At 37.8% G+C, this 26,419-nt stretch overlaps 1 long non-coding RNA gene across 2 annotated transcripts; it reads right to left on the bottom strand.

Moving 5' to 3' along the window:
* Positions 1-2,976: 2,976 nt before the first annotated feature.
* On the bottom strand, positions 2,977-25,119 carry LOC132297688 (uncharacterized). Of its 2 annotated transcripts, none has more exons than XR_009479364.1 (4): positions 24,620-25,117; positions 24,435-24,506; positions 23,280-23,345; positions 2,977-3,316 (listed from the first exon to the last, which is right to left on the bottom strand). It is a non-coding gene; the product is annotated as an uncharacterized LOC132297688 (long non-coding RNA). The 2 variants fall into 2 exon arrangements; XR_009479368.1 differs by lacking the exon at positions 2,977-3,316 and adding an exon at positions 14,818-21,183 and having other exon boundaries at positions 24,620-25,119.
* Between the last annotated feature and the right edge of the window lie 1,300 nt (positions 25,120-26,419).

Here is a 26,419-nt window from a genome sequence, read left to right on the forward strand (position 1 = left end):
GCTTGAGTATAAAAGTTTAGGGTTAATTGCACTGACACCCCATGAGTTATTGGTCAATGCGGCAATGCTTCTCAAGGGCTGGTTAACATTTTTTTTGGGTATATTGACACCCCCTTCTCATTTGAAATGCCATAAATACCCTCTAAATTTTTAATTCAATTTTATTCACATAACACCAGCAATGTGAACAAAATTGACAACCAGAAAATAATTTTTTCCCCCTCATACACTAGAGAAGATGATGAGAAAGAAAGAGAGTTCAACTCTTTAGAAAGGGGTGTCGCCGCCACCAACCACCATCGCCCCTACCAACCACCATTGCCACCTCCACCACCGGCGGCCCCTTTCTCTCTCCACTTACAAAAGTAACATCCATCTAATAAACATCACCCACCATCGCCGACCTGTTCTCACCACCACCAACCGCCATTACTTACCCCACCACCGTCAGCCCCTTTCTTTCTCTCTCCACACACCACCGTCACATCCACCCCACAACCACCACCCACTATTGCCACCTCAACCACTGCATAAAAAGCCCTAGCAATTGAGAACCAAAAACAAGTTATGGCAGCACGACCACCAGCATCGCCACCACTACAAGAAAAAAGGCATTCTACGAGGAGCCAAAAGCGCCGTGAACACTTATTCACGGTGCATTATAGGCCATCGTGTATAAGGGTTCCGTAAATACTTAAATTTTTTTACGGGAACAAATCTATCTCGTAAAAAAATAATAAACTCGCCGTAGAAAACAATTTTGTTTATATATTTAATTTATTTACAGCATGGATATTTTCCTGTTAATAATTAATTTACGAGGCACCGACGCATGCCGTAGAAAAGTTTTCTACGGCGAATTGTAACTACCCGTAAATAATTTCGCGAGGCACCAACGTATAGTGTAGAAAAGTTTTCTACGGCGAATTGTAACTACCCGTAAATAATTTCGCGAGGCACCAACGTATAGTGTAGAAAAGTTTTCTACGGCGAATTGTAACTACCTGTAAATAATCTCACGAGGCACCAACGTATGTCGTAGAAACGTTTTCTACGACAAATATTAATTACCCGTAAATAATCTCACGAGACACTTACATATGCCGTAGAAAAGTTTTCTACGGCGAATATTAACTACGCGTAAAAAATAGGGTAAAGTCCATTAAACCCCCCTCAACTATACCTCAAGTGCAACTAACCCCCCTCAACTACAAACAACCCCCTCCAACTATGAAATTGGTTAAGTTTTAGGACAGAGAAGGTTTTCCGGCGGACTGGCGTTGACGAAAAGTTAGAAAGACTCTTTTACCCCTCACCAAAATGAGGTCGTTTTAGAACCAACTCACTCAAGTAATGAGGTGGCAGATAGCAATCTCAAAGACCAATCAAAACCCACATCACAGCCACCTCATCCACATGCTCAGCAGACATTTATCAAAGGGTTCAACTGAGCAACCTTTATCACATGCATCAACTTTATTTTATTTATTTTTTCTTTTCAAAACCAACATTACAAATGTATATATTCTTTTTTCTTCTTTTTCTGCCCTAATGTCCACCATGGACGACCAACACCACCATCTCTCTACACCACAATCTCAACCGCCATCTAAGCATTTATCATAACCATGTGTATATATACAAGTGCCATAGTTACAAATTCCAATGGCGACGGTAAAAATCAGTTGGGTAGCGACAACTACAAAAGGCTCAACCATTGACGATAAAGGCCTAATTATAGACGATGGTTATCAGAATGTCGTATTGGTGTTTCGACTGCGAGACCCACAGCAATGGTGGTGAAAAATCCTTGGACGCTTTCTCTGATCTTTTCAATCTTGATTTTGTCATTGAACTCTGCTAAATTCCAATTTCTTGTTTTGGTATTATATTGGGTTCTTGAAATTTAATTCTTAGGTGTCATATGATTAAAATTATCATCTTGATTTTTTGTAAAATTTCTCAAAAACCAACTGGAGCATTACCCTACGCTCAACAGTTCTCCTTCCTAGGTTTGGCCATGGAGAATTTTGTGATGGATTTGCTTGCTGATTATGAAAAAATATTCACGAGGTTTTGCGATTGGGTACGCTTTTTATTGGATTTTGCAAATCAATTCTTGTGATTGGGTTTGGTGAGGGGTTGAGAATTTTGTGATTTGGTTTGCTTGTGATTGGGGTTGAGAATTCCGCCACCTGTATCACTGATTCCCGAAATTGGAGCTGCCGCAGTAGAGCCATGGCGGTCGATGGTGCTTGTGGATTCGCAGGAGACCGAATTCTGACTTGTCCACAGCTTGATGGCCTGGGCTAGGGCGGTCCAAGAAGATAAGCTCAAGCTCACCGACGCGTTGGTGAAGCACATAGGGTTGTTAGTAATGTCGCAAACCGCTGCGATAAGAAAGCTCGCGAACTACTTTGCTCAAGCCTAGCTCAGAGAATCTACAAAATTTACCCTCATCATAGCATCAACGCCTTCGCCGGAATCGCGTCATCATTCTGGATCGTCAGTTTCTCGTCACAAAGCATAACGATACATGTTTTATGAGTGTATATATATAGACAAAAGGGTGTTATAGTCTTTTAACTCTCATAAGGGCTTTCTTGTCATTTAATGAAAAGTAATCCATCACGTGACATGCAGGGGTTTAAAATTCAATCTCCGATTGTCGGATTGGGTAAACTTTAACTAAATAACATAGTTTGAGGAGGTTTTCTGCTAGTTAAAAATTCAAGGGGGTTTTGTGCTCATTTGGGTATAGTTGAAGGGGGTTTATTGCACTTTACCCTAACAAATATAAACCATTCTCACGAGGTGCCATGTATGTCGTAGAAAAGTTATTTACGGGGATTTTCACTAATATACGACCTTTTATTTACGGGGTTTCAAGCTCCCTGTAAATAAAATATATATATATATTTATAAATAAAGTACCCTTAATTAATGCCGGTTAATCAATCATCCACAACCTGTAATTCACATCACTTTCAGCTATAATTCAATTCAAAAAACATATCCTATTAAACATATCAAAAGAGTTAAAACATTTTTATAATTCATCATTTATCAATGTGCCAAATCAATTCAACATTTATCAATGTTCCAAAATAGGAAGTAAATCCATTTGTCAAGAAAATCATCAATTTCCTAACACTTCTGTTGAAAAATTGATAAACCTTCTAGCACTTGAGTTTCAGTTTGCACTTGTTAAAAAACCACTTCACTGTACAAAATCCAAGGAAGTAGTTGCAAAATTCACTGTACAAAATTCACGGAAGTAGTTACAAAATTCATGGTACAAAATCCAAGGAAGTAGCTGCATCACACAAGTCTCAAATTCAGAATGCTTATAAAAAAGGGAAAGAACAAGATTATCATTTATGAATCAAACACAAACATATTGCTAAGAATTTCTTCCTTATATCAGCCAAAAATATTTCAAGTAGATAATATTCCTTAATTGAATACTAGATTTTTGCAAGGATGTATGAGAACATACAATATCATAATCTCTTTATATTCATGAGATAAAGAGAATACATATTCTAGCTGACTCGAACCATAAATTTAGGATTGTATTACACTCAGTGATCAGGGGTCCATAGCATTTTTGAATCACTTGACTAATTACACTCAGTGTACAAGTTTTATGTATTAATAATATATTCTTTGTTTTCTTTTACTATAAATTACCCACAGTACAAATAATGAAGCTCCACCTAACTAGGTTGATAATGGTCTATATAGTCTAAAAACACTAACCACATGCAAAAAAAACCCTCAAGAAATCAAGTGCAGTAGATTGTGTTGATTTGCTCTCAGCTGCAAATCCTGCCATGATTGGATTGTGTTTTCAACAGAGAATCACATAGCAGAACAATCCAAAAATAAGCATATGATCCATTGATTTTGACAAAAACCAAGAAGCTAAACCCACAGGATATGTGCACAAAAGGCTATCAGGAGTTATATCACTGGCCTATAACAACCTCTCTTCCTTGAAGTTGCTTCTAAACTCATCATAATTCTCATTTATAAAATATACATGGAGCTTTTGGATTTATCAGCAAAAAGAAAATCTTCCCATTGTTTATGTAATATAAATGATTTCGTAGCTGTTACATGTATGAACTATGAACTAATTTTGTTTCCACGGAAATCAAATGCCCTAGCATAGAAATTCTTGCTAATTTCCTGAATTATTGATGGTTAGATTCAATCAACTACACAAATAAATTATCATCAAGTCATCTAATTTGTTAACTAAAGCACATAGCAGAAATTTTAATAGCAGAAAGTGAGATTTTGAACAATTCACTCCAATACCAAAATTACATCTAAGATGTAAAATCCACCACCTGCATAAAAATAGTACTAGGGTTCCTTAGTTGATTTGAAATTAAATTATGTGATGGAATTTAATGTATCATGATTATGTGCAATTGTAATTTTACAAACCAAGTAGACCCTCAATTACTTCCAAATATAGTATTATATTAATTCAATAAAGAAAAAAAGTTAAAAATTCACTAATATTCCCCCATGTTTAACAAAGTGCAAGAACTTTTTTTGTCAAACAGATTTGTAAAATGATGTTTACAAGAAAAAAATCTAGAATTATATACCAATCTCCATTGGTAAGCTTTAAGAGCACTAAGATTGATGATAAATTAAACATAGACAGAGATTGATGATAAATTAAACACTACTGTGATTACTTACCAAAATTACTTATAACCATAGAGATTCTTCCTTCCGTTTAAGGATTCCCTTCACTGAAAATTGAAGAATTACTCCCAGATCAACTTACTCTTCCTCATCGATCTTCAAGTTTTACTTTCTTTATATTAGGTTCATAATATAATCCTAGTAAGTTTTACTTTTAATATAATGAAAGAGGAAGTGACAAGCTTATAGAAATCCAGGTTCTGATCCCAACTCAAATTCTAATATTCATTTACAGTAGAAGAACTAAATGCTCTGCAATGACCTCGACATTTACAATTCAGCCTATTACTACTTTAGTCCAATATATTTCAGAAGGATTTTCAAGAACTTGTCATTTTGGATTGTAAATACAATGTATGTGTGTGTTAAAAATACAATGTGTGTGTGTATATATATATATTGTTTGTACTCTATATATTTAATTATATATGCCAGATTACAAGATGAGGAAATTGTGAAATGGTGGAATGACTACAAAGTAAGGGTAGGAGGCTAATTGTAGGTGCAAAATTTCTCTTTATTTAAAAGAAATAAAAAGAAAAATACAACACACTCAGAACAAGCAATTATAATACTCAGAGACAAGTGTAAATTGCTTAATGGCTTTATTGGAGGTCTAGGCCTCTATTTATATGAAAAAAGGTGGTAGAATTATGATAGGACTCGCCTTACTTGTCCTTTAATTCATTCCATACACAACATTCTTTACAATTAGAGTTCTTTTCTTATTACAATTCTTTCCATGCAAAACTTTCCTTTCATAGAACTTGCCTTCTTTATTAAATCCTTTACCTAACAGGAGTGGTCCATCCTTAATAAAGCTGGGCTGAATGCAGCTTGGTCCAGACGACTCGGCCAATGGGCCAAAAATTCAACAACCGTGACCATAGGCTCTTGACGTCTTTACTGGGCTTGAACAGAGCGGGATTCTTGTGGCCCATTAATGAAAATAAAAACAGAGCTTCTATTGTGGCCACGTGGGTGACTTTCATCGGAGGGGGATTTTTCCCTCCACACTTTGCCCTCAATTCCCTCTTTAATTGGACTACGGCTTCTAATTAAAAAGGAATTGAATTTACACGGTTGCCACTTTTGCAAAAGACGGTTTCCAGGAGTGTCTATTGGTATTCTGACTTACGAGCTTCCTCAAGACTTGTCTTTACCTTCGCTGCGCTTATTTCGTTCACTGCATTCTTCATCTCGTCATATCACCAGGTTAGTTCCTCATCTTTTTTCTAATCTTGCAACATGAGCACTTCAATTACTCACGACCTCATAGAAGTTGTAGATTCTAAATCCACACCTTCATCCTCCCCTACTCTCACTAGGGTTCCTCCCCCTAGGGTTTCTAATCCTCTAGAACCTGTGAATGATTTAGCCAATCAGTTAGATGATTCCTTGATTCAAGCCGAGACCTCTACCTCTGGGTCGAATGACATCTTTTCTAAGGAAGAGAAAGAGACAATTTTGTCTGTACATCATATTAAGTTCACCATTATTTCAGTAATGGAGGAATTTGAAATCCCTGAGGGAGTGGAGATTGTTAAGTACCCGTGGACGGCTGACTTCAGTTCAGGTGAGGGTGTCGGAGAGAATAAGTTACTTCTCTCAGTTGGGCATCTTAACGCCCTTCGATTTCCTTTTCACCCCTTCTATCATTTGGTTTTCAACAAGTTAGGTCTAGGCCCCTTCAAGTAAACCATAACTTTTTTCGGATACTCTCGGCACACTTGGTTCGCCAAAGGCTTGAGAGTCGTGATTTGACTCTTACCGATCTATTAATTACTTACACCATATCCAGGCATGGGACCGAGCTTGGTCGTTTTTATTTTACATCTAACCTTTAGTAAAGGATATGCACGAACCTCCCTTCCTCCGAGAAGAAATGGAAAGAGAGGATGATTGTAGTTAAAGGGAAATGGTTTATGCCTTAATCGAATGCACTCCCAATCCCTCGCAAGTTCGGGAAATTAGGTATAGAATGCTTACCCTCCCTTCATAACAAGTGCTCTAGCTGTTTCCCTTGTAAAGTCTTAATGTTTCGTCATACTTATGAGTTTCTTGGTGTTTTTTCAGCAACATTCCCCTCTTTTGTAGCTAAGAATAGGCTCTCCTTTCTTTAGGAACAAGTGTGGAACGAACCCTATCTGTTAAGGAGTTGCTCACTTCGTCCAATCTCCAAGAAATTGCTTTTAGTGCCTCAGCTGCAGACCTGATGGATTTGGCGCTTCCATCCTTTGACAACTTCCCATTAACTGAGGAAGAGAAATAGAGAGCTGAAGCTATGAATAAGAAAGCTGCTGAAATGCAGCCTTTGGCAGTCATCAGATCCACTGAGCATGAACAGGAGGTTGACGAACCTCCTCTAAAAAAGACAAGGTCAAATCCTTCTTCTACCAACAAGGGTAAAAGTTTCCCCAAAAGCAGGGGGAAAAAGATTGGGGAGATTGACCCAGAAGAAGAGGTTCGAGCTTATGTCCAAGCTGAATCTGGAGAACCTTGGAGACCTGTCTTCTCAAGGGCTGACAAGTCAATTCTCCATTCTGGGGATTCAATAGTCTCTGATCCTTCTGTTGCTTTGGCAGTTGTTAGGGGGATGTAGCTTCCCAAGGATGAAGATATCATTGGGAACATGGGGTTGGACCAGTTACTACTGTCTACCCCAGTTGATGTTGTGAAGGTCTATTCTTTTTCCTTTTACAGTTAATTCTTCAGATTTCTTTTCATTCAATATTCACTGATAGTGTCATTGTTGACTATGTAGAGTTTGTACCAAACAATGGCGCTATACGCCACTACTGAGGCTTAGTCTCTTTTTATCAAGAAACTAGAAAGAGACCTTAGCAATGCTGAAAAGAAGGCCTCGGGTTTTGCTTTGAATGCCAAGATTACTTCTGAAGCGAGGGATATCTATAAGAATCGTCTGGCCGCTTCTGAAGCTAAAGTGGAGACGTTGGAGGCTGAGGTCTAGCGTTTGACAGACGCGATCGGCACCTATGTCATCGCTGGAAAACAGATACAAGGACGTTACACCATTTTGGTGCACTTATCTAGTGCGAAAGCCTTCAGGTACGGCTTCAACCAAGGCTCTGGAGACAAAGCAAATGATGTAATACCCCTAGTTTTAAAAGGGATATAATTGGAATTTTACTATTTATTTTATTGTTTTCATTATTTATTTTAGTATTATTAGGTGGTTACGTGGCTAGGTGTTTTGGTGGTTTCCTCTTTTATGTGAAATTAAATTACATGTTGTGTGAACTGGAGGTTTATTAATTAAATTTATTTGTTAATTGATTTTTGAGTGATTTATGTGTTTAATTGTATTGATATTTTTTTGTAATTGAATTAAATTCATTTTTTTATGAGTTAATTAGGTATAAATTATTAGTGTATTAAATTGTAATGTGATTAGGGTTCTAGGCAGTTTTATCTCACGCCGACTAAGACTAAGACTCATTTAGGTTTCCATGATGGATTAGGATTGGGCTTAGGGTTTTATTGGGTGCCTATATATATATTGTTATAGGTTTTCCAAAGGGTTTAGAACCCTATACACGTACAGTATAATATAGAGAGAACAAAAAGGGAAAACAGAGGAGGAAGAATTAGAGTTTCAGCCAAGAACCAAGGCTGAACGAAGGAGGGAAAAAAGAGGTGTGATCAGGGGGGGAACCTAGGGCAACAAAGGAGTGGACGATAATCGAGAGGTCGCTAGAAAGTCTGGATAGAGGCTGGTTAAAGGTTTCAAACGAAAACTACAGAGGCAAGTTCTATTCTATCTCTCTCCCTTTGGCTTGTGATCTGTGCATTCTTAGATGTTCTCTAGGATTTTAAACAGATATTAAACAGATCATGCATGCTTTGTATAGGTTAAATTAACTATCTGTATGTTCTGAAATTTAAACTGAAATTGTTTGTACAAGTTTGGTTTCACCTGTAGATGTTTGAGCATGTTGAATCGGTAATGGTTTTAATTATTTTGTTAATGCAAATTGTGGTAAACAAAGGACTTACATGATAACTGGATGTAAGTTAAGACGCTTAGGGTAAATTTTAATAAGGAACAGAGGAGGTGGAAGTGGCCAAAGAAGAAGAAGAAGGCCGTGGAAGTTGCAGAAGGGCAGCAGGCTCTCAAAGGAGTAAGAGTCGGCTCTCCAAAGGAGAGAGCCGGCTTCCCTTGTGGGAGAGCCGGCTCTGGACTAGGGAAAGCCGGCTCCCTCTTGTGGGGGAGCTTACTCTATGAAAAAATTACACAGTATGTGTAGTTCTGTGATTTTTTTTGAGGTTCAGGGGCTGTGGTGTGATTCTGAAAGTGTAATGGGCTTCTAAGCAATTTTAATTAATATATTATAGTCCCAGGATGGTTAGTCTCTGCAGTTAAACTTAACTAACTTTGGAAAATTTAATGGTTAAATTGTATGTTGTCCATGGGAGGGAATGATTTGACGGTGTGTTGCTGTTCTAGCAAGTAGTAGGGGTCGGTATAATTATACTTTAAAGGTAATTTGATATGATATACTCTGTTGGTTATCTGACTTGTAATATATCAGTAACTAGATTTTTGGTTATTTAATCATAGACCGTAAACGGATAGGGAATGTTTAACTACATGTTGTAATGCTAGCAAGTTAAAAGAATTTGTATGGTTATTCTTAAATATAATTGAATGTGATATGCTCTGTGGGTTTCCGGAATGATATTAAATCATTCTTTGACATAATTGACACTTTACTAATTGCTAATGTTGTCAACTGCTGGACTGTGTTTTAAGTCACTTGAAATTTAAGTTAAATAAATTAAGTTATCAACTTCATAGATGGATTCTGGATTTTAACTAGATGAAGTATTAAACTTTGTCTCGTTAATTACATGGATAGATTCTGGATTTTAACTTGATGAAACATTAAACTTTGTCTCGTTAATTACATGGATGGATTCTGGATTTTAACTTGATGAAACATTAAACTTTATCTCGTTAATTACATGGACGGATTCTGGATTTTAACTTGACGAATTAGTAAACTTTGTCTTGTTTAATTACGTGGATGGATTCTGGATTTTTAGTTGATGACTTGTTTAAATTTTGTGTTTATCAACTATATGGATACTGTGGACTTATTTGATGTACTGCTTATAATGTTGCATCATTAACGGATCATTTGCATGTATGCACCGGTATGGGACGGTGTCACACAGAGGGATGGATTAGGTCACAACGCTAATCCCTACCCATTTATACATATGGAACGGATTAACTAAAACAGTTAAATCCTACATGGTTTCATGTCCTGTCAACTAAAACAATTGAATGACATACTGGATGATTGTTTATATTTCTGTATTAGGAAGGATAGGGTTTTAACTAAAACGTTTAAATCCTGATTACATGTTATGTCTTGAGCAATGAACTGTTGACCGGCACAACATTGTATTTGGAAGGAACTCATATATAGAAATGGGATAGGGATTTAATTAAAACATTTAAATCCTAATTTTATGTCATGTCATGGAAACGACAGTTGAGCGCACTACATTGGTTTGGATGGGAATTTATATATATAAATTATGGTACCGCGATCTGAGCTTGAGTCTCATAGTCGACGGTTAGGGTGCGTATATGCAGTAGGATGCGTAGTTAGCTATGTTGGTTGAGGTATACCTTGTTAAGCTTAGGTAGTCATGCCCACTCAGGTGCGTATTGCATGTTGCCTTCTATTCAGGTTGAGACCCTCAGCATAGTTTAGTGAGAGTCCTGTAGTGTGGATATATATTTATCTATTTTGGACTATATAGATATGGTTGAGACATCTAGGATGTATTTGCGTATCGGGTCTCTGTTTGGATTCTAGTTAGGGTAGAACTTGTTTGTGGGCCTGACCCACTATTATTTTTTCAGGTAAAGGACGGTTCCAGGTCTTAGATCTTATTTGTCCTAAGCAGAGACGGCTTCTCATTCTTCCGACGACGTAGGAGCTTCTTCATGATTTAGCAGTGGAGTTCTTCAGTTGATGATTTCAGTGTTAGAGTTTTTAAGGGTCCACCAGATGGACTCCCGAGTTCTATTAGAAATGGAGAATTTGGATGTATCAGAATAATTCTTTATTAATTTAATTTTATTCTGAGGTTTCAGTATTTAGATTATTATTCTAGTTTCTTTTCTAGCAAATTTTTATTTATTCCTGTTTTCTTAATTGTATTCTGTGTTCGTTTATTGCTAATTGGTTTGATATCCTCTGGTAATAGGGCGTGGGCCTGGCCAACCCGCATCCGAAAATCCGGGGGGTATCACAAAGGATCCTGACGCCTTTGATACTGATATGGAATTGTCTTTTCCTTATGCTGAGGGTCCACCAACCCAAGAAGCTGAGGTGCTATTTGTCGAGATAGTGAAATCTTATCAGAAGGACCTTCCAGCTCCAAGTTCTTCTCGTCTGCCAGCTTCAAAGCCTCTACTCCCTTCAGAAACCACTTCGAACCCGAATGTGGTTAATGTCTTCGACTTTACTCCTTTTGATCCGAAAAGGAAGTAGGGTCGTGTAATTCATAATTTTGAACTGATGACTGTTTAAAACAACATATTTTTGTTCCTGGTACTGTAATGATAAAATTTATTTTTAAGGTGATTTTTATGTCTGTGAATGCTTCTGAGTTTCACATTATCACCGAGTAGTAAATTTTCCTATCTTTGAGGAAGTTTTGTTACTTGAAGGCTTCGTACCCCTTGTGGTCTGAAGCAAAAACAGGGAAAATGATAAGAAGGGACCCTTTGACAGTTTAATTAATATCCGAGGATGGTTTTCTCCATCTAATGATCTAACCGTCAAGGGAACCCTTCTTTCCATTAATTTGCATAGGATAGATATATCAATACTCGTTTTCCTTGTATTATTTCAATGTGGGACAAGTTAATCACTTGCCTTAATAATTGTCTTAGCCAGACTTGTTGATCCTAGGGATAAAATGTCAACGGATACAGCAACATCTGCTTAGATTTTTACTGATTCATTTGGGTTTTTTCCCAATTCCTTGTACTCAGATTCTTTGTGTCTGAGACACGGAGTCTCTTGTCTTGGAAGAATATGCTCTAAGGGTTTCAACCTTTCAATGCAGTATTCGTATCATGTGATATGAAGATTTTGAAAAGGATTGGCTCAAGAAAGAAGGTCCCCTGATATGTTAATTTTCGTTTAAAGATCTATTTATCAAGGGGCACCTTTTTTGGCGAAGTATGAGTGCGGGATTGTACTATATACTGCACTCATGTTTTCTATTTACTTTTAATATGGGATAAAATTTTCCAAAGGTAGCTTGTTATTGGCCAAGTATAAGGGCCTAAAGGTATGGCAGCCATATAGAATTTTTGCCCCCACCTAGGCTCAAAAACCCTATCGATGTAGCCTCAGACCTGAGTTGTCCGAGGCGATACACTTTTTGGCTACGAGTTTAAGAGAGTATTGCACCGGACTCTTGAGGTCCGAAGTGATGTGTTCCTCGGCTATGAGCCCGAAAGGAACGGGATTGTGCTGGACTCTTGAGGTCCGAAGTGATATATTCCTCAGCTATAAGCCTATGAGGAACTGAATTGTGCCAGACTCTTGAGGTCCAAAGCGATATGTTCCTCAACTATGAGCCTGAGAGGAACTAGATTGCGCCGGACTCTTGAGGTCCGAAGCGATATGTTCCTCAACTATGAGCCTAAGAGGAATTGGATTGTGCCGGAATCTTGAGGTCCTAAGCGATATGTTCCTCGGCTATGAGCCTAAGAGGAACTGTATTTTGCCGGACTCTTGAGGTCCGAGGCTGAATCTGGAAAACTTACCAAGTATGCAAAACTGGCCAAAGATTCAAAAATGACATGAGGCCAAGAAAGAGAGTAACGTACCTGAGAAGTCTCCCGTACATTTGTTCAGGAGACTTTCTTCCACAGAGACTCTTCGTGGCAACCGAATGTGGTGTGATAACTCTATATTAACTATACACCTCTTGTATTCCTATTCGATGTAGGACAAAGAATAAAACTCAATATGGGCCAAAAACTTGATGTGTTTGAAAAAAGAATTATTACAAAGAATGCCCACTGGTACCAAGGCTTTTGAACATAATTTAGGCTGGGCCGTTACTGTTACCGGTGGGCCTTCTTTGCAATGCACTCAAATACTTTAATATTTCCCTATATAAATGAATGTATAGAGGTATTCTTTTTTCCGATGTAGGACCACAATATGATATGAGTTCTGAGCTACATACATTTGCGGTTTATGTCCCAGAAACGAGAAGAAATATTACAAAAAAAACCTTTGGGTCTACGATTTAAGTAAAGCCTGAATGTCCAATAGGCATTCGTTTGCAATAAACAATGCACTCTAAAGTACGTTTTCCATGTAAAAAGACTTGCAAGTACAATCAATAAGCAAAAAATATAGCTTTGCTTTGCTTGTGATAATATCTTTCTTCTGTCGTAATATCAACAGTAGGGTATATGTATTGCCCCCTATGACGAAAAAGAAAGTAGCAACAAATAATATCCCATACTACTAAAGTAAAAGGAGTAAAGATGTGTAGTACTCAAAAAAAATTTATTAAGTGGGCCTAGAAACAGCCATGTTTGTAGAAAAAATAGATTATACTGTTTGTAAAAGAAAAATAAATAAACCATATTGTCTAATGATAGTACCTTTTTAGGTGTATTGCATTCCATGGACATGTAGTTGGACGTCCATCAGCTTCAGCCAACCAGTAAGCTCCTTTCCCTACTACTTCTGTGACTCTCTAAGGTCCAATCCAATTGGGTTGTAACTTTTTAGCATGGGCTATGTCTTGCTTCAGCACCCAATCACCTTCCACAAAACTTCTGAACCGGACTCGCTTTTTGTAACTGTTATGCAACTATTGTTGGTATGAAACGAGTCTAATTGCTGCAACATCTCTTTTTTTTTCCTAGCGATCGAGGCTATGCTCGAGCTGCTGATCATTGTTCCCTTCGAGCACCAGATGGGTCCAAAGAATAGGAACTACTGACTTCGTGGGGATGACAGCTTCAGACCCGTAGGCCATAGCAAAAGGGCTTTTGCCCATTGGCCTTCGCGGGGTAGTTCGATATGCCCACAGTACCTGAGGCAGATTCTCGTACCACTTTGACTTGAGCTTCTCTAAATTTTTCTTTAGACAACTGAAAATGGTTTGATTAGTTATTTTAGCCTGCCCGTTCCCCTGCAGATGGCTAACTGCAGCTAACTTCTGCCTGATCCTATGCTCGGTAAAGAATTTTCTGGTACTTTTGTTGTCCAAGTTTAGACCATTATCCATTATGATAACCTTTGGTACTCCAAAACGATAGATTATGTTGTTCCATAGGAAACTCTTTACTTGCTCGTGGGTCTTACTTGAATAAGCCTCTACCTCCACCCATTTTGTGAAGTAATCCATGGTTAGCAATACGTATTCTTTCTGCTCACAGTTTTGGGTAATAGTCCAACCATGTCAATCCCCCATTGTGCGAATGGCCATGGATTCGCCATTGTATGCAAGTCTTCTACAGGCTGGTGTTTCATTGGACCATGTCGCTGGCATTTGTCGCATCTTCGAGCGTACTTTTCGGCATTCCGAGCCAAGTACGGCCAGAAATAACCTTGAGTAAGGACCTTATGTGCTAAAGATCTACCCCCGGAATGGTTGCCATAGTCCCCATCTTGGATTTGCTTCAGAATCATGAGGGCCTCAGTGGGACTTAAACACTTGAGGTAAGGACCTGAGAATGACTTTTGATACAATTGATTATTGATGATAGAGTATGTGACTACGGTGAGCTTAAGTTTCCGCGCTTCATCTTTCTGATTTAGGAGTGTTCCGTGCTAGAGGAAAGCTTCCAGCGGATCCATCCAGCATGGTTCTCATGGAATTTCTGGGATCACCATTATTTCCTACCGAGGGCTTATGCTATGTTCTTCCAAGACGTCAATTGGTACTATCCGGACCAAATCTTCATCTGAAGAAGATGCTGTGGTAGCCAATTGATCTACTTCAGAGTTCTCATCACGAGGCACTTGATGGAATTTAATTTGATTAAATCCTCGTGTAGCACCCTCCACAGCCTCCTTGTATGCTTTTATTCTTTCTTCTTTGGGTTGATATTTGCCTGTCACCTGATTCACAACAAGTTGGGAATCACTAAAAACCTTTAGACACCTTCCTGGAGCTGGTTTGCTAACCAAAGCCTAGCGAGTAAGGCCTCATACTCGACTTCGTTGTTAGAAGCGGGAAAAGTCAGACGGATTGACTGCTACAGCCTAATGCCTTTAAGGGTTATGATAATGACTCCAGCCCCGGTGTTAGCTAGGTTTGAGGAACCATCTACCCGAAGCTCCCATTATGGTTCAGGGGGGTCTGGCTCTTCAGGCTTATCTTCATACTCAAGAAGGAAGTCGGCTAATGCCTATCCCTTGTGTGACACTTTCGGCTCATAAGATATATCAAAGGAACTGAGTTCGATTGCCCATTTAGTTATTCTTCCGGATAAGTCTGGCTTGGAAGGAATAACTCGCATAGGGTAGCTGGTCAAGACTATGATGATATGTGATTCAAAATAGTGTCGAAGCTTCCTCTTTGCATACACTAGTGCTAGTATGATCTTCTCAGCCTTGTTGTATCGTATTTCAGCATCTGTCATTGTTTTACTTGTGTAGAAGACTAGATACTGATTCTTCCCCTCTTCTCTGATCAGTACTGCACTTGTGGCTATGCAGAAGATTGCTAAATACATAATAAGAGTCTCGCCAGGCTTCGGAGCTGATAGAATTGGAGGTTCAGCCATGTAACATTTCAATTGGTTAAGAGCAGTTTGCTGTTGAGGTCCCCATATATCTTTGTTCTTGGATCTTATTGTATCAAAGAACAATTTGCATTTGTTTGATAATCGAGAGATGAAGCGGCTAAGAGTTGCAATTCGGCTAGTCAGAACCTGTACTTCCCTGTGAGTTTTTGGTTCCTGATTTTGCATTAGGGCCTGAGCCTAAGCCGGACTTACCATGATTCCCTTTTTATTGACAATATAGCAGAGGAACTGCCCTAAAGAAACTGTAAAAGAGCACTTCGAAGGGTTCAGCTTCATGTTATACTTTCTCAAAGTGTTAAAGACTTCTTGAAGGTGCTTAGGATGTTCTTCCTTCTTCACACTTTTAACTACCATGTCATCAATGTAGGCCTCGACCGTCTTTCCCAATATCTTATCAAAGATCTTATTAACAAGGCATTGGTAAGATGCCCCAACATTCTTGAGTCTGAAAGGCATGACTCTGTAGCAGTAGGTGCCTTTCTCTGTTATGAAGGAGTTTTCTCTTCATCTTCTGGATGCATAGGGATTTGGTTATAGCTGGAATATGCATCGAGGAATGTGAGTCTCTCAAAACCGGTTGTAGCGTCAACTATTTGATCTATTTTGGGTAGTGGAAAGCTATCTTTGGGGTAAACTTTGTTGAGATTGGTAAAATCTATGCACACCCTCCATTTTCCATTCTTCTTCTGAACCATTACGACGTTAGAGAACCATTGTGGATAGTGCACTTCTCGGATGAAACCTGCCTGAAGCAACTTGTTTACTTCTTCAGCAATAATTTGATTGCACTCAGGAGCGAACTTTCTGTGTCTTTGCTTGACTGGCTTGAATGCCGGATCCACCTTCAGGTTATGGCACGAGACTGAAGGATCGATACCTACCATATCTGAATGATCCCAAGCAAATGCATCTGCGTTTCGTCGAATGACATCAATTAATGCTTCATTTTCTTCGGCTGTGGAGGAAGAGCCTATATAGGTGATTGCCGAGGATTACTTCAACAGCTTTGCGAGATTCCTCGGTAGGCTTTGTAGCTTTAGCTTCATCCTCCGCTTTCAAATACTTGGGCAGAGGATTCTGTAATTGCTATTTGGACATGCTTCCGAGAGTTGCAACTGGTTGGAACTACTTGACTACCTTCTTTGCCTTATTCTGTGTCAACATATAGCATTCTTTGGCAGTGACTTGATCTCCCCAAAGATTAATAACTTCCTTACCGTCCGGAGACATGCATCGCATCACTTGATGAAGGGTAGACGGGACCCCGTTCATTCGGTGGATCCAACCTCTTCCCATAATGAGATTATAAGAAGGATGTATCTCTGTTAGAACAAATTTCTCTTTCAATATTCTTTTCGCCATAGTGACAAATAGATCAATAACCCCAAAGGGGTCTACCTTCGTTCCATCCAACCCCATTAAGGGACTGGAGGTGGACCGGATTGATGATGACGGGATCTCTAGCTGCTCAAAGACCACCTTTGTGATAATATTGGCACTGCTACCCGGGTCTATCAGAACCCTTTTGATCAAGCAGTTTGCCACCAGAAGGCTGATGACTAGCGGATCCTCGTGAGGGAGTTGAACCCTGGATAAATCCGTATCGCCGAACCCAATACTGATGCTGCCCGAGGTGATAGTGTTCGCCAAGGATAACTTTCTTAGCTTGTGGGCTATTTTTAGCCTGGATCTATATACTTCTTCTGATTCTTGGTCGTCTTCTAATCTCCCATGTATTGCATGGATGACCTTTACTTGATTACCTTCTATTCTCCGAGGGTTGGCCTCCCGAGGCTTCACGTACTCCTTTGTTATGAGGTAGTTTGTCAGCTCACCTCTGATTATCATATTCTCCACTTGCCGCCTAAGGGATCTGCAATCATTAGTTGTATGCCCGTAATCTCCATGGTAGGCGCAGTGCTTAATCTTATCCCTTTGCTCCAAGGGTTGCTTCATGGGCTAAGGGGTTATGAATTTCATCTTATTTTCTTGGAACAGCCAAGCCAAGGTGGTGTAAAAAGGTGTGAACCTTTCCTCTATCCTTTACTTCTTCTCGGGTACCTGAATGGCCGGTGCTAAGGCGTGCTGGCTTTTCTGACTTTTTAAATTTGGCGCCCTTTCCTATGGCTTATTCTCTACTGTAACGAGGGTGTCATACTGCACTCAGTGGGCTACATTCTCCTCAAGTTGGATGTAGATCTATGCCTTAGCATTGAGAGTTTGCATATTCGGAGGGGAATATTTAACTAAGGAAGTGTGGAACTTGGTTCCCTGAATCATTGCAAGCTTGAATGTTTCTATTGCAGTCGCAAGATGGCAATCTGCTATTTTCGAGGCCTCCATGTTAAATTTGGATAAGAAATCTTGCAACGTTTCTCCTTTCTCTTGCCTTATGGTAAAAAGGCTAGCGATACTCTTCTTTTGCTTCTTGTTTCCGTAGTACTATGCTAGGAACATAGTGCAAAGAGTTTCGTAGTCCGGGATAGACTTGTGTGGCCTGTTTCTGAACCACTCCAACACAGCTCCTGTCAGGCTGGTCGGAAAAACCTTACACATGAACGGATCGTTGTGATCATCTAGAGCCATCTTTTGTGCGTAATGATCGAGGTGACGAGAAGGATCCCTATGCCATCAAATTGGGTAAAGGAAGGCATAGAGAACTTCTTCGGTCTTTTGACAATATATATATCATCAGTGAATGGAGTCTTCACTAACGAGTTCTTATGCTCTCTGGCCATCTAGGCGGGTGTCTGAATCCTCAGGAGTCTTCTTTCGTCAAAGGCCTCCTATACGCTTGAGCTATCTGGAATGCCATTGGACTATACCATAAGCTTACGGCTGGACTCGGCTTGTTCATCCTGTGTGCGATGAGGAAGATTATCCGAAGCAACTGCCTCGGACCTTGTCCTCTGCTCTTGCGGAACTTCGTTGGGCCGAGCCTCATTAGGCTATGTGCCATTGACCTGAGGGTTGATAATTGGAGGAGCCTTTTGGTTTGTGGGGGTTACGGTCACATCAACTGGTGGCGGCTGTGATTTCAACTGAGCCATTGTTGTTTGAAGGGTATCGTTTTGTTGTTGAAGCAATGCAATCTGAGCTACACTGGCTTCGTTCACCTGACGAAGCGTTTCAAACTGATGCAAGAATTACTCTCACATCTTTTGCATCAACTCCAACCGCTATTACAGATTCTCCGTTTGACGTCCTTGATCGTAGTAATAGAAACCATTTGAAACAAAAGTGAGAGTATATTTCTATACATTTCCCACAGACGGCGCCAAAGTGTAGGTGCAAAATTTCTCTCTATTTAAAAGAAATAAAAAGAAAAATACAGCTCACTGAGAACAAGCAATAATAATACTCAGAGACAAGTGTAAATTGCTCGATGGCTTTATTGGAGGTTTAGGCCTCTATTTATATGGAAAAAGGTGGTAGAATTATTGTAGGACTCGCCTTGCTTGTCCTTCAATTCATTCCATACACAACATTCTTTACAATTAGAGTTCTTTCCTTATTACAATTCTTTCCATGCAAAATTTTCCTTTCATAGAACTTGCCTTCTTTGTTGAATCATTTGCCTAACAGGAGTTGTCCATCCTTAATGAAGCTGGGCTGAATGCAGCTTGGTCCAGACGACTCGGCCAATGGCCGAAAATTCAACAACAGTGACCATGGGCTCTTGACATCTTTACTGGGCTTGAACAGAGCAAGATTCTTGTGGCCCATTAATGAAAATAAAAACAGAGCTTCTATTGTGGCCACGTGGGTGACTTTCATTGGAGGGCGATTTTTCCCTCCACACTAATGAATTGGAAAAATGTGTGACGCAATTTATTATCTTGGAAGTATATATGAAACTTCTAAGAACAGTTGAACTAAGTATTGAGATCTTGAATACTATTTTAACTTATCAACCCATAGAACATATCTTGGTAATTGCAAATTGAAGTCTATTTTGTCCATTTCCTGCAAGTGCCAATAAAATAATTCCAAGTTTCATCCAAAACAACCAAACTGCCCATCCACAAGACCTATATTATAATTAAAATTGACTACTTATCCAAGGTTGAACCATAATTTTGTAGAGAGCACAGGCAATTTGAAAAAGCAACCCCTATATATAGCCATCACTAGTGATACCACTTAGCATCAAGAATTACCACACAATCACACAGAGACAGATCATGAAGAACTTCAGCTTAGGAGCACCTGTTCTCATATTGCTCATTGTCCTTGTTTTTGTGTCTTTCCCCATCCTCCTTTTTTTTTTTTTTCCTCTGATAGATATTTTCATTGTATCAGTTCATTGTGGTATGAAATCCTAAATTATGTACCTTATATTGTATGTATTCTTGGTGTTTTAAAAGACAATGTTGTAAAATTTCAGATATTATGAAACACGAACAAAAACTTTTGGATATAAGTTTACAATACTTGACAGCTCAGTTTCCGAGCTGCTCCTAAATTGCCTACCAAACTTATTTTTTTCCAATGTGATTAACAGTTTTATCTTCTTCTTCTTTCTTTTTTACTAGATTTAAGAGCATTGCATTTTCTTTTTCTTTCGAATGGTAGAGAATATGTATTTTCTTGTTGATTATGCAATATGAAGAATCTTAAGGTGTCAAAGTAAAATAATGATTGCTTCATTCTACAACCCATATCAGCTTGTCCCTTGGAACTACCTAGTTTGGATCACAACATCAATCCCTCCATATATTTATGCACAGTAATAATAAATAAAATGGTCACTTAAGGCACGTGACCCCCAATACACCGTAGTAAGCAATGAATGAAAACCAAACTCCATCCGCAACAATTTCCCAACCTCAATTTATGCACAATAATAATAATAATTGGCCACTTAAGGCACGTGACCATCTAAAATAATTAACTTTTTAAGCATATAATGTATTTCCATGGTGATAATGAAAATGAAGAAGCATAGTATTTGACCTTTGTTGTGGAATAGAATCATAGAAATTCTGCTCCTAATGAACTGGTGATAATCAATCTTGTCAGAAAAAATATTTCAAAAATGAAATGCCAACAAATATATAAAAAATCAGATCGTATGACTAATTTAAAAAATAATAATAATAAGTTAGTGAATGACTAATTGACCTTTATAATTTTCACATATTTCTTAAGCCATACAACTGAGCTTGTGTTAGCATCATGAAGATAAAAATTTCCATTTAGGCTTGCTCGGTACAAAGGACACTCGCTGACCAATATATCATCAATCCATACTTTCCAACAATCTGGACCAATTGGAAAATGATCTTTTAATGCATTGGGATCCGTTGTTGCAATCTCAGCCTTGGCAACAACTACACCTGACCCTTTCCAATGTAACAACTCACATTGTAAACCTTGTAGTTCTTCTATAAAAGCTGTTTTTCTTCCTTCTTTAGTGTATGTGGTGCTGGTGGCAAGAAATGTTTCCCTTTTGAATCTTGTGGGTGCAAATCCCCCCTGATGCCCATTTCCTCCAAATCCATACGAGACTTGAGTCCATCCTTTGATTTTCCTTTTATGTTCAATAAGGTGCCAATAATACTCTTACAAACATTTTTCTCAATATGCATAACATCTAAGTTATGGCGAACGAGTAATACCTAAAACACAAATAATGGAATAATAATATTTTTAAAACATATTATATACTTAAATAAATAATTTTTTTTATTTTTTATTTTATATATATAAAAAAAATAACTTTCTATTATAAATACTTAACTCCCAGTATGGTAATTCAAAAAATATGGATTTTTTCTTCGACGCCATAGTTTCCTGCTTTTTTGCCTTTTGTTTTCTCTTTCCAATTTTTGGTTTGATATGTAATTTTCTCTTCCCTTTTTTACCCCAATCATTTTTAATATTTTTCACAGCATGAAGAATTTCAGTCCCAGACAATATTTTAGGCCTCCACCTATGTTTTTCACTCCCATCAAACCAACTCTTCTTTTTTCGAAATGGGTGAGTAGGAGATAGCCATCGACGGTGACCCTAGTAAACAGTCTTGGTGCTACAATTCAACCTCCTTGAACATGTGTCATCACTACATGTTGGACAAGCTTTTTTACCCTTTGTTACATGATCAAAGAGGTTACTAAAAGCTGGAAAGTCACTAATTGTCCACATCAAGATTACTTTCAAATTAAATATGGACTTTTCAAATGCATCATAAATTTCCACGTCTTTCTCCCATAACTCTTTCAAATCATCTATAAGTGGCTCCAAATACACATATATATCATTCCCCGATTGCTTCGGCCCTGGGATTAGTAATGTCAACATCATATTTTCTTTAGACATGAATTCAAATGGCGAAAGATTATATACCACCAATGTTACTGGCCAGCAACTATATGCCGAACTAAGGTCACCGAATGGATTAAACCCATTAGTTGAAAGGCCAAGTCTTAAATTTCGTGAATTTGATGCAAAAGAAGGCCATTTTTTATCCATCGTATGCCATGCAGGCGTGTCAACTAGATGTCTCATCTTTCTATCCCCACTTCTATGAGTTGAATGCCACGTTAGTTATTTTGCTATTTCAGGGGATCGAAACATTCTTCTAAACCTTGGTACTATTGGAAAGTACCATAACACCTTAGCTGGGACACCATTTTGAACCTTCTTAGTACGCTCATTCTCTTTCCACCGCGAAGCACCACATTTTGGGCATTTAGTCATGTGCTTATTCTCTTTTCTAAACAGACAATAGTCATTCTTACAAGCATCTATTTTCTCATATCCTAAATCAAATTTCTTTTAAAAAAAAATTTGTTTCATAATAGCTCTTAGGAAGTTTGTCATTTTCTAGAAGCATATCCCCAAACATTTGAAGAAGTCCATCAAAACCAGTGTCAAATAAATTATTTATTGTTTTGTGCTTGTATAAGGCAACAATTGTAGACATAATATATCGTGTACTTTGTGCATTCTGGAAATAAAGGGGTCTCAGCATATTCCAACTCCTTTTTAAACTCAGCCTCTCTTATTTCATAGTTTGGATCTGAAGCATCATCATCATTACCATCAAAGAAAATATCTCTATACATCTGATACGTCTTTGGCATTTCAACATCATTTACATCACTTCCATGTTGGGGAGATTCACTCAGATTTTCCCCGTGAAAGTACTAGATCGTGTATGATTGATCCATTCCATTTTCCAATAAATGCCTAAACATTATGTCGAAGTGTTTGTGCTTTGCATTTAGACAACAATTACAAGGGCATAAAATCTTTTTTGGATAGCCCGCATTCGCTTGTTCCTCATCAGTAAACCTCTGTGCTCCTTCTAAATACTTTGGATCAACTCTATAAAATTAAAGCTTTAACATTTAATTAAATTAGTGTAGACAATATTAACTTTTTATAAGCACACTCCACTACATATAATAACCTATAAGTCATGTGCATCCATTCTTTATCCATCACTATTAGGTTAATTATTTTGTCTAGTAACCTATCACAAAAGATAAAAAAAAAATTTGTCAAATTGCAAGGCAGATTTTTATTATTAAACATATACTCTAGTCCATATAATTCTATGAAAGAAAATTTTAAATCCTTTTCATGGTCATTGGCCAACTGCAAACATAATTAAAAGACAAGGGCTATAATAACAGAGGAAAAGGAGGAACCAAAAGCAAATCCAGGAAAATAACTTAATTTCTTTTAGCAACAATGATATGATACAGACCTTGTAGCACCAGGGAGTAAGTTCCTGCAAAGACTTTCTTCCTTCTGCTATCTTTTCTCTAAATCACTGTGAAATAGAAAGAAAAATGTCAATGCGAAACAATAGTAAAAAAACAACGATGTGCAAAGATAAAGGCCTGAAAATAATTGCAAAACAAGATTTTAGCAAGGTAGTTGAAGCTCTCCCCTCATTGTTCACCAAAATAAACACATCTAGTTATAAGATCACATTTACTGACTTATTAATATATTTTCAAATCTCCTTAACACGCTTGTCCTTTTTTGTCTTAACTCTTTCAACTACATCACATGTTATATAATTCATAGGTATAAAGTTTTTGTACACAATTACAAAAATTTAGTTCATCTCACAAAGTTAGAGTTGTGCAAAAAATAACAAATCATTATTCTACCACCAAATGCATGCATGATTAATGAAAGATGAATTAGTGATGCACAAAAATCTCAAAGCATTTTGTAACGAAATCTAATAAATACTTGCCAAAGAAATTGAATTAAGATCACAAAATTCTAAAATAAAAATAAAAAATAAAAATAAAATTGTGTTCACAAAGACCTACTTCACTTACAAAGGGTGGAAATGAGAGCAAGTAAACGAAGTCACTTCAGTTGAGTTAAGATAAAGAACAAAAACTTCAGTATTTGATATCAATGAACACAACATCCATCAACTACAAACCAGAAATTCAGTGGCACTGTGAGGTGCAATCATCATGATTTTATAGTGTAACAAGAAATATTGCTCAAACTATTTAGCTTGTACTTAACTTAACTCATTATTTATTAAACAGGCATCCATTATGCAAAATTATATATTAGGGTTGACATGTGGCGAGCTCAAGGGTGAAAAGACATGATTTTTATACATAAATATGCTGAATAAAAATCAGTTTGTGTGTATAGTCAAATGTTTAATATGCTCGTTTTGGGATCTTTATATTTTCTCCCTAATATGATGCAATAATTTTGAATGCTTTCCCCAATTGAAAAATAAATAAAAATATTAATTTATCAAATTATATTTTTCCAATGAATAATTCAAATCAAGCACTAAGATAAGACTTCAACAATTCCAATTCAAAAAATTCAAACGAAAGATAATAATAATAAAAAATAAAAATAAAAAAGGACATACCAGTTCTTAGCCCGGAGCGGTTTGAAATGCACAGTCAAGCAAATCTTCCTTCCTCTAGACATCTAACAAAATCTGCAAAAACCCAAATCAAATTACATCATTCCCACACACACAAACACACAGATAAACAAATTGACAAACAAAATTTGATTAAAAAAAAAAAAAAAAATTAAACCTAATCGAACCTTGTGGGTCTTGCCATCCAGTTGGGGCAATTCAAGTTCGGGGGCAGTGGAAGGGTAGGTGATGGGGATGTCGAATTGGAGATCGAACTCGTACTTGAGGAGGTTGTGGACGTACCAGCACTTGTCGGTCCACCCCCTCGGGGTTTAGCTTATGGTTAGCACAAAATAGAAAGGATGAGAGGCAACTGTAACAAGGTACGTACCGTCGTCCATGGTGGCTCGATTCAACTTCAATTTTTGGTCGCTGGTTGAAAACCCTAACCTCTTCGCTGGTCGTTTACGGAATGATCGACACCATCGGGAGTCCAATCTGAGAAAGATGAGTTTAGGAAACCAAGCTTTCTTTCCTCAAATTACTACCATCAACACGGTTCATCCAAAGAAATTGATAGATGAGAGATTCGGGTCTCTCTCTTTCCACACTCATTGAAGCTTCTTTTGGGAAGAAATTGATATAAGTTGGGTTTTTTCTTTTTTTTCTTTTCTTTTTGTCCAGTATATATATTTAAGCAGATTATATATATTAACTGTGCCCGGCCACCCATTTACTTTGGCAATTTGGCGGGGGAGTGAAAATGTCTTGGTGGGAACTTTTATTACTTATGTACGTGGCCAAAAAGGAGCCTTAAATGTGAAATTTATTCACCTTTAATACACCGTAAAAGAACGTAATTCATTCTTTTCTTTATATATTTTTTAAGTAATTTTATTAATCGTGCCTGGCCACCTGTTTACTTTGGCAATTTGGCGGGGGAGTGAAAATTACTTGATGGGAAACTTTTATTGCTTATTTACGGGGCAAAAAAGGCGCCTTGGATGTGAAATTTATCCACGAGTTCTTCAATATACCGTAAAAGAACTTAAGTTCATTTTTTAATTATTTCCCGTATATATTTTTTAAGTTATTTTATTAATCGTGCCTATTCAATTGGGCGGGCAAGTTTTATTGCTTATTTACGGGGAAAAAAAGGCCTTAAATGTGAAATTTTAGTGCTTTATCAACGAGAAACATTTATCCTGTTAAAGGTGTACAAATATGCCGTAAATATATCTAAATATTCACGGGCTCTTTAATACGCCGTAAAAATATTTTTCTACAACGATTCTATACAATCCTCGTGAAAGCATGTCTTGTAACATAACAATTACGAGGATTCTTTTAAAAACTCCGTAAATGGTGGTAATCACGAGGCAAAATAAAGAAGCCCCATAAATACTATGTCGTAAAAGCCCACTTTTCTTATAGTGCACCTTTGAGCATCTGCTACTCTGCCACCTCGCGAAGGCCAAGATCGAGTTCGCTGCCACCACCCACCACGTGAAACGCCAAATCGAACCTAGCTAATTTGTATACCACCAATCTGAAACCCCACACATATATATATACCCCCTCCCTCCACTTCTACCACCATCATCTCAACTTATAACGAACATAATCGAATCATGAGGAACCTCAAATTAAAACCAAATTCACATACATATACATATATATATATATATATATATATATATATATATATATATATATATGTATAAACATAGACACATGGTTCGCTCTTTGTATTATAATCCATGACGATGGATTTGGTAGAGAATTTGTGACGGTGAAAGGTAAGGCAGGCCAGGTTGTCGTTGATACACGCGCGTGCGAACACACATATCCAACTGAATAGCCACCAGTAAGACTTGCTTGATACTGATGATGGATGATAGGACGAAGCGGTGAAAATAGAAAGGGTGGATATTTTAATGCAATTGTCCAAATAATGGGTCAATTTGGTCGATTAAAATTAGTTAAAA

Source organism: Cornus florida, unplaced genomic scaffold (assembly GCF_030987335.1).
Source record: "Cornus florida cultivar Cherokee Brave unplaced genomic scaffold, ASM3098733v1 CherokeeBrave_3.0.0_Hap2_Chr01, whole genome shotgun sequence".
Classification (NCBI taxonomy): domain Eukaryota; kingdom Viridiplantae; phylum Streptophyta; class Magnoliopsida; order Cornales; family Cornaceae; genus Cornus; species Cornus florida.